At 42.5% G+C, this 9,102-nt stretch overlaps 1 protein-coding gene across 10 annotated transcripts in view; it reads right to left on the minus strand.

Annotated features, from left to right (window-relative positions):
• The window catches only part of TIAM1 (TIAM Rac1 associated GEF 1), a 372,168-nt gene that overhangs the window by 206,416 nt on the left and 156,650 nt on the right, over positions 1 to 9,102 (minus strand). Inside the window, exon 6 of one of the 10 annotated variants that reach the window (XM_032393258.1) lies at positions 1,502 to 1,720. The exons of 8 other annotated variants lie outside the window; for them this stretch is intronic. The gene's annotated coding sequence lies outside the window, so the exon portion shown is untranslated. Of the gene's footprint in view, positions 1 to 1,501; positions 2,001 to 9,102 lie in introns of those variants that run through there. One more of the 10 variants, XM_032393264.1, reaches the window with a different exon arrangement.

Genomic DNA, 9,102 nt, shown 5'->3' on the forward strand with positions numbered 1-9,102 from the left:
GTTCCTATCTACTCTTCTCATCCCAAATGCCCAATAATCTCCCATCTTTTTTCTCAGCTGATGATCTCTTGTCCTACTTCTCTGAGAAGACTGAAGCAATCAGATAGGACTACCACAACTTCCAAGCCTCTGTGTATTCACCAACAAGCAGATATCTGTACCCATATACTCTACCTCCTGCCTGTGACCACAGATAACTATCCACACCCCATCTAAAATCCATCCCTCCTCGTGGGACTAGACCCTAGGCACCCCCTCCCTGCACTTGAGGACAATATTCCAGCAACTCCCCTCTCTCTCCCCTACAGCATCAAATCCCCTTGCTCTCCTGGAGCATCCCCAGCAGTAGGAAGAGATCCAAATCACCTAAAATCCAAATCACCTCTCAACACCCCCACGGTTGCCACTATACCGTGAGCCATGATCTTCTCTCTACTGGGCTAGAGCAAAACTCCTTAACAAGGCTCCCGGTTTACACAGTCTGATCTCACCCCAGAAGCCAGCCCTCCCTTTGATGTGCAAATCAGATCACACTCCCCTCTGCTCAAATCAAGGAGTAAAAGCCAAACTCCCTGGAGGGACCTACAAAGGCTCACCTCCTGCTCCTTCTCCCCTAGCTCAAGCCACTTCAGCCACACTTGGCCTCTCTGATGTTCCCTGAACTTTCCAGACACACTCCCTCTTTCTGGAACATTCCAGATATGCAATTAGCTAATTCCTTTATCTTTAAGTCCTCATTCAAATGGTACCTTCTCATGACTGTACCCCTAACTGGCCCTACTTCCCCCCAAAACTGCCCCTCTCCCCAAAGCAGCTCTACCTTTCCTTTTTTTTCTTCTTTAAAGATTTTATTTATTTATTTGACAGAGAGAGAAACAGCAAGAGAGGGAACACAAGCAGGGCGAGCGGGAGAGGGAGAAGCAGGCTTCCCGCTGAGCAGGGAGCCCGATGCTGATGCCGGGGCTCGATCCCAGGACCCCGGGATCATGGCCTGAGCTGAAGGCAGATGCTTAACAACTGAGCCACCCAAGCGCCCCTACTTTTCCTTTTTTTGATAGCACTTACCACCTTCTAGCATATTATAGCATAAAGTTAACTAATTAAAATGAAGGACTATTAATAACTAATTAAACAATTGTTTATTATTTCATGGTAATTCACAAAGACAAGGATCTTTGTCTCTTTTGTTCACTGAAGTATCCCAACTACCTAAGACAGACAATACGTAGCACACAGCAGGACCTAAAAGACCACTGAATGAATAAAATAGTATTTCCTTTTCAGACTCGTTGGCAGAATGAAGCATGGAAGGACAAAAATATGAAAAACAGAGAAGGAGAAAGTAAAAGACAGAAGACAGTGAGAAAGAAACATGCAGGAAAAAAGAGGATCAGGCAGAAGAGACACAGGATGGCAATTTCCCCAAATGCACAAAAGACACCAATCCACAGTTTCCAGAAGTCCTACAAACCCCAAACAGAAAAAATAAGAAGATACTTACACCTAGACATGTCATAGCAGAACTGGAAAAGCCAAAGAGAAGAACTGTAGAAGCAGCAAGAGGAAGACTAATGACCTACGAAGACGCATCCCCTGGCCTGTCAGCTGACTTCCCAACAGAAACAAAAGGAGCCAGAAGAGGATGAGCTGTTTTCTCCTAAGTGGTAAAGGAAAATAACTGCCAACCCAGAATTCCATATTGAGTAGAAATAAAGATCACCTGGAACAGAGATAAAATAATCACATCTTAGGAGATTTTAAGTGATATAAAAGAAAAAAAAGACATGCCATAACAATAACCTATATACAAGGCGGGCGTAAAAGGAGTTAAAATACTCTAATGCCCTGTATTCTCTGGGAAGGAGAAAGTACCAATTTATGTAAGGCTTTGTAATCTAAGGTAACAGTGGGTAATCTTGGACCAAAAAAGAGATTTTAGCGGCACCTGGCTGGCTCAGCCAGAGGAATGTGTGACTCTTGATCTAGGGGTTGTGAATTCGAGCCCCACACTGGGTGTAGAGAGAGGACTTAAAAATAAAATCTTTCAAAAAAAAAAACAGATTTTATTTAAATAGGGCAGACATAAAGGCAAATAACTAATCTGATTACATTCAGACTGAAAATGTATTTATTTATTTATTTTAAAAATAATAATTTATTTAAAAAATAAATAAGAATGAAAGACAAGCCACACTGGGAGACCATATCTGCAACACACACAACCAATAAAGGCATATTACCCAGAATATGTTAAACACACACACACACACACACATACACACACACACACACACACACATAAAATCAATAAGACAAACTACCAAACAGAAAATGACAAGTGATTTGAAGAGGCAGGCCACAAAAAAGGATATTCCAAATGGCCAATAAACCTATGAAAAGGAGCTTAACATTACTGATTTTCAGGCAAATGTAAATTAAAAGCAAGAAATCCACTGATTACCAGAATAACTAGAATTCAGATGAGTGATAATAAGGTTTCTCTGAGGACCTGAACCAACAGGAACTCCCTTCTATTCCCAGGGAGAGTGTAACTGGGTCAACTACCTTACCCGTTAAAGATGAAGAATCAGCAATTCCACTCCTAGAGATACCCCAAGAAATGCATGCACATGTGGTCTGGGGAAGATATCCCTAGACATTCTTTGCAACCTTATGCACAATTGCCAAGCACTCGAACTCACCCAAGTGTTCATCAGCCACAGAATGGCTACTATATCAGTTACAGTCTATTCACACAATAAAATTGTATAATAACAATATGGATAAATCAGAACTACACACAAAAGACATGAATCTCATTTCTTAAAAAGGTGAGGAAATGAAGCAAAACCTAGAACACTAAACAAAAAATATTTCCGTTCATATAAGTTTCAAAAACAAGGAAAACTAAACAACAATGCTTAGAGATACATATTGGAGTCATAAAACTGTGAAGAAAAGCAAAAACACAATTCCATAAAAGTCAAGCCCAGTCCCACATCGGGCTCCTTGCTCCGCGGGCAGCCTGCTGCTCCCTCTCCCACTCCCCCTGCTTGTGTTCCCTCTCTCTCTCGCTGTGTCTCTCTCTGTCAAACAAATAAATAAAATCTTAAAAAAAAAAAAAAAGTCAAGCCCAGTTGTTAGCCTTAGGAGGTGGGAAGAGACCGATTGAGGATGGAAAGAGAGGTCTTCTGGGGGGCTGACAATGTCCCACTTCTTGAGCTGGTGATGACCATACTGCCCATTAGGTGTACAAGTTTTGTGTACTATTCTGGATGGGTTGGCATATTTCATCAGTTAAGAAAAGTGAATAAAAGCACATGAAAACCATCTTAGGGAAAAATATTTCCCACCAAATATTAACTCCCCCTTCCCAAATAAGAAAGCCTCTTAATTTAGACTCCAGGTATAAAATCCCATATAAATAGCACTCTAGTAAATCTCTGTAAAATTCAATGAGTAAGACAGTTAATGACATATAAGATCAAATACTTGTTCTAAAGGAGATACTTAATTCATGAAGACATTCTCCTCCAATCTTTAACTAATAGTAGATCATATGGTTAAAGATTCAGGTAACTCTTCTTTAAGGAATATTGTCAGAGAGATAATTGATTAGATGGATAGGTAGGTAGATAGGTAGGTAGGTAGATAGATAAAGTATGTATATATTTATGTACTTACATACCCAGATGTTTATATACACATGAATATGTATGTGGCCTGCATAAGAATATACCCCTTGCCGTGACTTTATTTAAAAATGGAAGCAGCATTTAAGAGTGGGCTCAATGCACCCATCCTCTTCCCCACTTCTTTAGTGTCACTGGACTGGACGAGCTTTGGGATCTGATGCTTACAACCCAGGGGCACCAGAAAGGAAATGGGAAAGGTGTGGCGGTTGTCCCCACATTGAGCCCAAAGATTCAAGCCATCCACCCAATACTTTCTCCTCATGATGAATCATGGATCCATTACCTATGAATATGCTCTATTTTTATGTTTAAAGAAATGCCCATCTATCACCTCTTGGGGCAATGAGCACCCATCTGTCTTACCTGCACTCTGAGGCAGGAATTGCTTTATTTTCTGATTAGTATGCACCCTCTATAACAGGATAATCAAGTTCTCGGATGTCTTTTTTGCCTAAGACTGGTGGTGGGGACCTGTCCTTTCCTCCTTTATTTGTGGCTGCTTTTCTCTGAAGAGCATCTCCACACTTTCTTCTCCGCCACCCCCAGCCACAAAGATGAGCATGATCCAGGCAAGGAAAATCACCAAACCTCAAGACCCTGGACATAGTGATTGGTCAGAGGTGGTAAATGATCTATCATAGCCAATCAGAGAACTTTTAAACCTGAGAGTGTCAGCCTCAAGCTGTTAGCAGCATGTCTCTGCCAGGCTCAAGCCAGACTGAGAACAACTAATCTGACAGAGGAAAAAACAAAGATGAAAACCAGGAGAAGCCTGATGTGCTGACTTCTCTAGGTCCAACTGTCCCCTATATCCAGCTTGATCCTGTTCCTTCCAGGGATCAATTCATTTCCACTCTGGCCTTAAATCAACTGGGGTTTCTAACCCTTGCAACAAAAGGTCTACACTAATAGGGTTGGGGTTTTTTTTCTGGGTTTTGTTTTGTTTGTTTGTTTGTTTGTTTGTTTGTTTCTGAATGGTCTTGCTGTTGTTGTTGCTATTTTGCTGGGAAAAAAACAAACAGATGCCCCTGGGAACCACAGCATACCTCCCAATTCCATGTTTGTGAAAAAATACTTCGTGAGCCACTAAGCTTCCCACCTTTTTATTTCTTTTAAAACTGTACTTGAGGGGCGCCTGGGTGGCTCAGTCGGTTAAGCGGCTGCCTTCGGCTCAGGTCATGATCCCAGGGTCCTGGGATCGAGCCCCGTGTCGGGCTCCCTGCTCAGTGGAGAGTCTGCTTCTCCCTCTCCCTCTGCCTGCCTCTCTGCCTACTTGTGCTCTCTCTCTATCTCTCTGTCAATTAAATAAATAAAATCTTTAAAAAAATAAAAAAATAAAACTGTACTTGATGTGCCTTCTCCCTGCCTACTTCTTTATATATTTCTTTATTTCACCCTTGTTTCCCCTCTTCTAAAATGCTGAACGACCCCATGGTGAATGTCTTAGATTCTTCTCTCTTCTGGGAGAATGTGGATCACCCCCAAATTAAGAAGGGACCAGAGAGCAGAGGCTGGAGATGCTTTTGCAGTATCCAGATCATGATTTTAGAATCCTTCCAAAAGAAAGCTCTCTGGTTTTGAGGAAACTCCAGGCTTGGGGCAACCAAAGGAAGTGCCTCTGAAACCACACAACATGCAATGCAACCACAGAAAGAAAGAAAAAAAAAAGCCTCTTCCTGTGTATTTTCTGAAGCATTTTTCTTAAAGAGAGATCAGTGGTGTTCAATTTCAAGAAAGCAACGTTACGAGGAAAAGCGTCCAGCACGACAGCTTCACAACACGTGCAACATCCACGGCCACAGAAGTCCTTCCACTGACTTCACACATCTCTCCTTTAACTTGATAAGGAAGACCATCATTTCAGCATTTTACACGAAGGTAAAAATGCATTCCTAGTTATACCAACCAATCACTCTCTTAATTCCATGGTGATCCTCCCAGTATTGCTGGCTCCTAGAGACAAGATTAGAGGTCCCACCAAGGCACTGTTTTTTATTTCTATGGGCCACAAAAAATTAAAAGTATCCCAGGTGGAGTGAATTTGTTAAGCAAAGTGCCATTTGAAAATAAAAGTGCTTGTGGAGAGTTCTCTCACAGCTTGATGAATGGGGCTCCGGTCCTCTCAATCTGAAATTGTGATTAAATGAGAAGTGATTCAAAGGTTTCTGCTGAATACTCAACCGGTGGGCCTTGTAACCTGCCACTGGAGGGGTGTTGGGGAGTGGAGGAAGCTGTTTTGAGAGTGAGATAGTGGAACTGAGAAGATAACAGAGCATCAGCCATGGATGGAGAGGAAAGTACAGCTCAACCTACAGGCATTGTTGGTAAGAGTTCTATATTCTCTCTAAACAAATCTGGAGCAGCTGACACCATCATGGCCAAAAACCATAGATGGATGGATGAATGGATGGACAAGTGGTTGAATGGATGGATGGATGGATGGATGGAGATATGGACGGACAGGTGGTTGGATGAATGGATGGAGAGATGGATGGATTGAGAGGAGAATGGTGATGGTCACAACTAAGTGAGTGTATGTTGATGGAGGGGAGAGGAAGGAGGACGGGCAGAACACACCATAACTAAGTAACAGCATAGTGCAGAGTGAACAGATTTTTCGGTGAAGAGCCAGATAGTAAATATGTTAGGCACTGTGGGTATTATGGGCTGAAATGGGTCCTCCAAAATTCATATGTTTAAATCCTAACTCTGAGTACCTCAGAATATGACTGTATATGGAGATGGGGTCTTTAAAGAAGTAATTAAGTTAAAATGAGCTCATCATATGGGTGAGCCCTAAATCCAATATGGCTGGTGTCCTTATAAAAAGAGAAGATTTGGACACAGACACTTAGAGTGGGAAGAACACGTGTGGACACAGGAAGAAGATGGCCATCTACTAGCCAAGAAGCAGCCTCAGAAGGAATCAACATCTTGATCTCAAACTTCCAACTTCCAGAATTGTGCGAAAATAAATTCATATTATTTAAACCACCCTGTCTGTGGTCCTCTGTTATAGCAGCGGAGTAGATTCACACAGTGGGCACTAGTCTCTCTGGGGATCTTCAACTGAGCCATTGTAACATAAAAGCGACATGGACAATATGGAAGCAAACAATATGGCCTTGTTCCAATGACCCTTTATTCTTGGACAGCGATATTTGAATTTCATATAACTTCCACATGTTATCATTTATTATACCTCTTATGATTTTTTTCCCCAACCATTTAAAAAATGTCAACTATAAGGGACTCACAAAAACTGGAAGCAAGCAGAATTTGGTCATCAGACTATAGCTTGAGGATCCTGGATCCATTCTCCAAGCACTCAACTCAGGACAGTGACCAGAAAAGAATCTCTCCAGTAGATTCCAACAAAGCAGACATTTCTCTACTCTGTGTTCTCTAAATACTTCTCCTTCTGCCTTGATCACACACCATTCTCCATGTATGTGATTGCGAGTCTGTTTCATGCACTGGGCTGTGAGCACCTTATGGGCAGGCTCGATGTCTCACGTGTTCCTTTGTATCTAGCACTTCTCATAGCACCTGGAACGTAACAGGTACTCAATACCTATTCCCTGAATCGAGTCATATTCCCTGACACCACAGGATTCTGCTGTCCAAGCGTGACATGTCCAAGCAATCCAGGAACAGACACCCCAGCTGCCAAGCCTCCCACTGTCTGATATCACAGCCATGAATATTATTCCCTTGGGATGCTTGACAAAGATCACAGAAAGCAAACTGCACCCATCATCCTGAAGCTGGATTTTGCCCTTTGTCAAAAGCAACTCTTAGTTTATCACACTAAACAAAGCAGAAAATACTTTATATTCCTGCCATGGCCTCATGGATGTTACTTAATTTATGCATGTCCCAAATGAAAGGAAGCATGCCTCTCCATTAGCGAGGACCAAAAAAAACATATCACCCTTGACTCCTGAGTCTGGAGATCAATATGCAAGGAACACGTTCCAGCATTTTCCTTCCTCTCTCACCCATCCATCCATGAGGAGGGAAGTTCAATGTCATCTTCCAAATGAGCATTTTGTAACTATACCCTGCACACAGTCTTCGTCTACAATATCTGCATGTTTCTCAGGAAGGCAGCGTCCATAACAGGATGTTGCTGAGGACTACTTTAAATACGTCACTGGAAATCTTAAATAGAAGTGTGTCAGGGATCAAATCTGTGTACAAAAGGAATACAAGAACCACAGGAAATGATGCCTGACTATTCAGATTTGAATGGATCCTAAAGTATAGCTCCGGAGATGTTATCGGAGACAGGCAGGCAGGTAGACAGGTAAGCAAGAAAGAAAGGAAGGACAGAAGAGAAGGAGGGAGGAGGGAGGAAAGAGGGGAGAGAGGACACCAAGGGTATAACTCAGGCTGGTTCAGCCCTTCCCCCCCGCCACCCTGACCCATCCTGGCCCTTATAGGGGTACTAGACAGTACTCTGGGGTTATAGATACTTAAGTATGAATAGCAAATAGGGCCCAAAACTTAGACACGGCTGACACCACTTTTCTATTCAAGGTCCATCGGTCACTGCTAGATTTGAATCAAATTGCACAAAGACTTAGTTTCCTAGTCAACATAATGGAACTAGAAGTTCCTGGCAGGCAGACCAAAATCACATAATGGCATTTCTTAATTCATCAGTTATCCATTTTAAATGGTATGTGTATTCTTTTTCTTTGTGAAGGAATTTCCATAGCAACTAAACCTGAATACCTCGGTATTCAATCCAAGCTTACCCGCCCAATGAATTTGGCAAGAATGGTCTCTTCTTACTAAAGGCACAGTGTGGTTGCAAGGAGCCAGGAAACCTGACAGGTCTCACACATTCTTCTTAGGCTAATAGACAACCAAGACGCATCCACTTGCTTCCCCACAAAGGCTGCAACCTCCCATCATTCATCACATCGCAGCCATAGATCAGCTCACCGTTCATGTTATTTACACATTTATCCTTTGGCACCCTTATGGGCCACTGTATGACAATATTTTACTTCAAAGGACATCTTCACATGAGTCATATTATCAATATAACTTTACTGGTCATTTGACTTCTCTAAACCGCTGCAGGGACCACAAATAGGATGCCCAAGGAACAAAATCAGAAGCTGAGTCCCAGTGAATCGATGTGTGAGATCCACAAACAGCCGACCTATATATACATTTCTACAGCAGGATCATCTTGGTATACTGCATGCAAAGATTCCTATTAAAATAATTAACGTTGAGGGCCGCCTGGGTGGCTCAGTCGTTAAGCGTCTGCCTTCGGCTCAGTTCATGATCCCAGGGTCCTGGGATCGAGCCCCGCATCGGGCTCCCTGCTCCGCGGGAAGCCTGCTTCTCCCTCTCCCACTCCCCCTGCTTGTGTTCCCTCTCTCGCTGT

The sequence above is a fragment of the Phoca vitulina genome, unplaced genomic scaffold (genome assembly GCF_004348235.1).
Source record: "Phoca vitulina isolate PV1807 unplaced genomic scaffold, GSC_HSeal_1.0 scaffold72, whole genome shotgun sequence".
Lineage (NCBI taxonomy): Eukaryota > Metazoa > Chordata > Mammalia > Carnivora > Phocidae > Phoca > Phoca vitulina.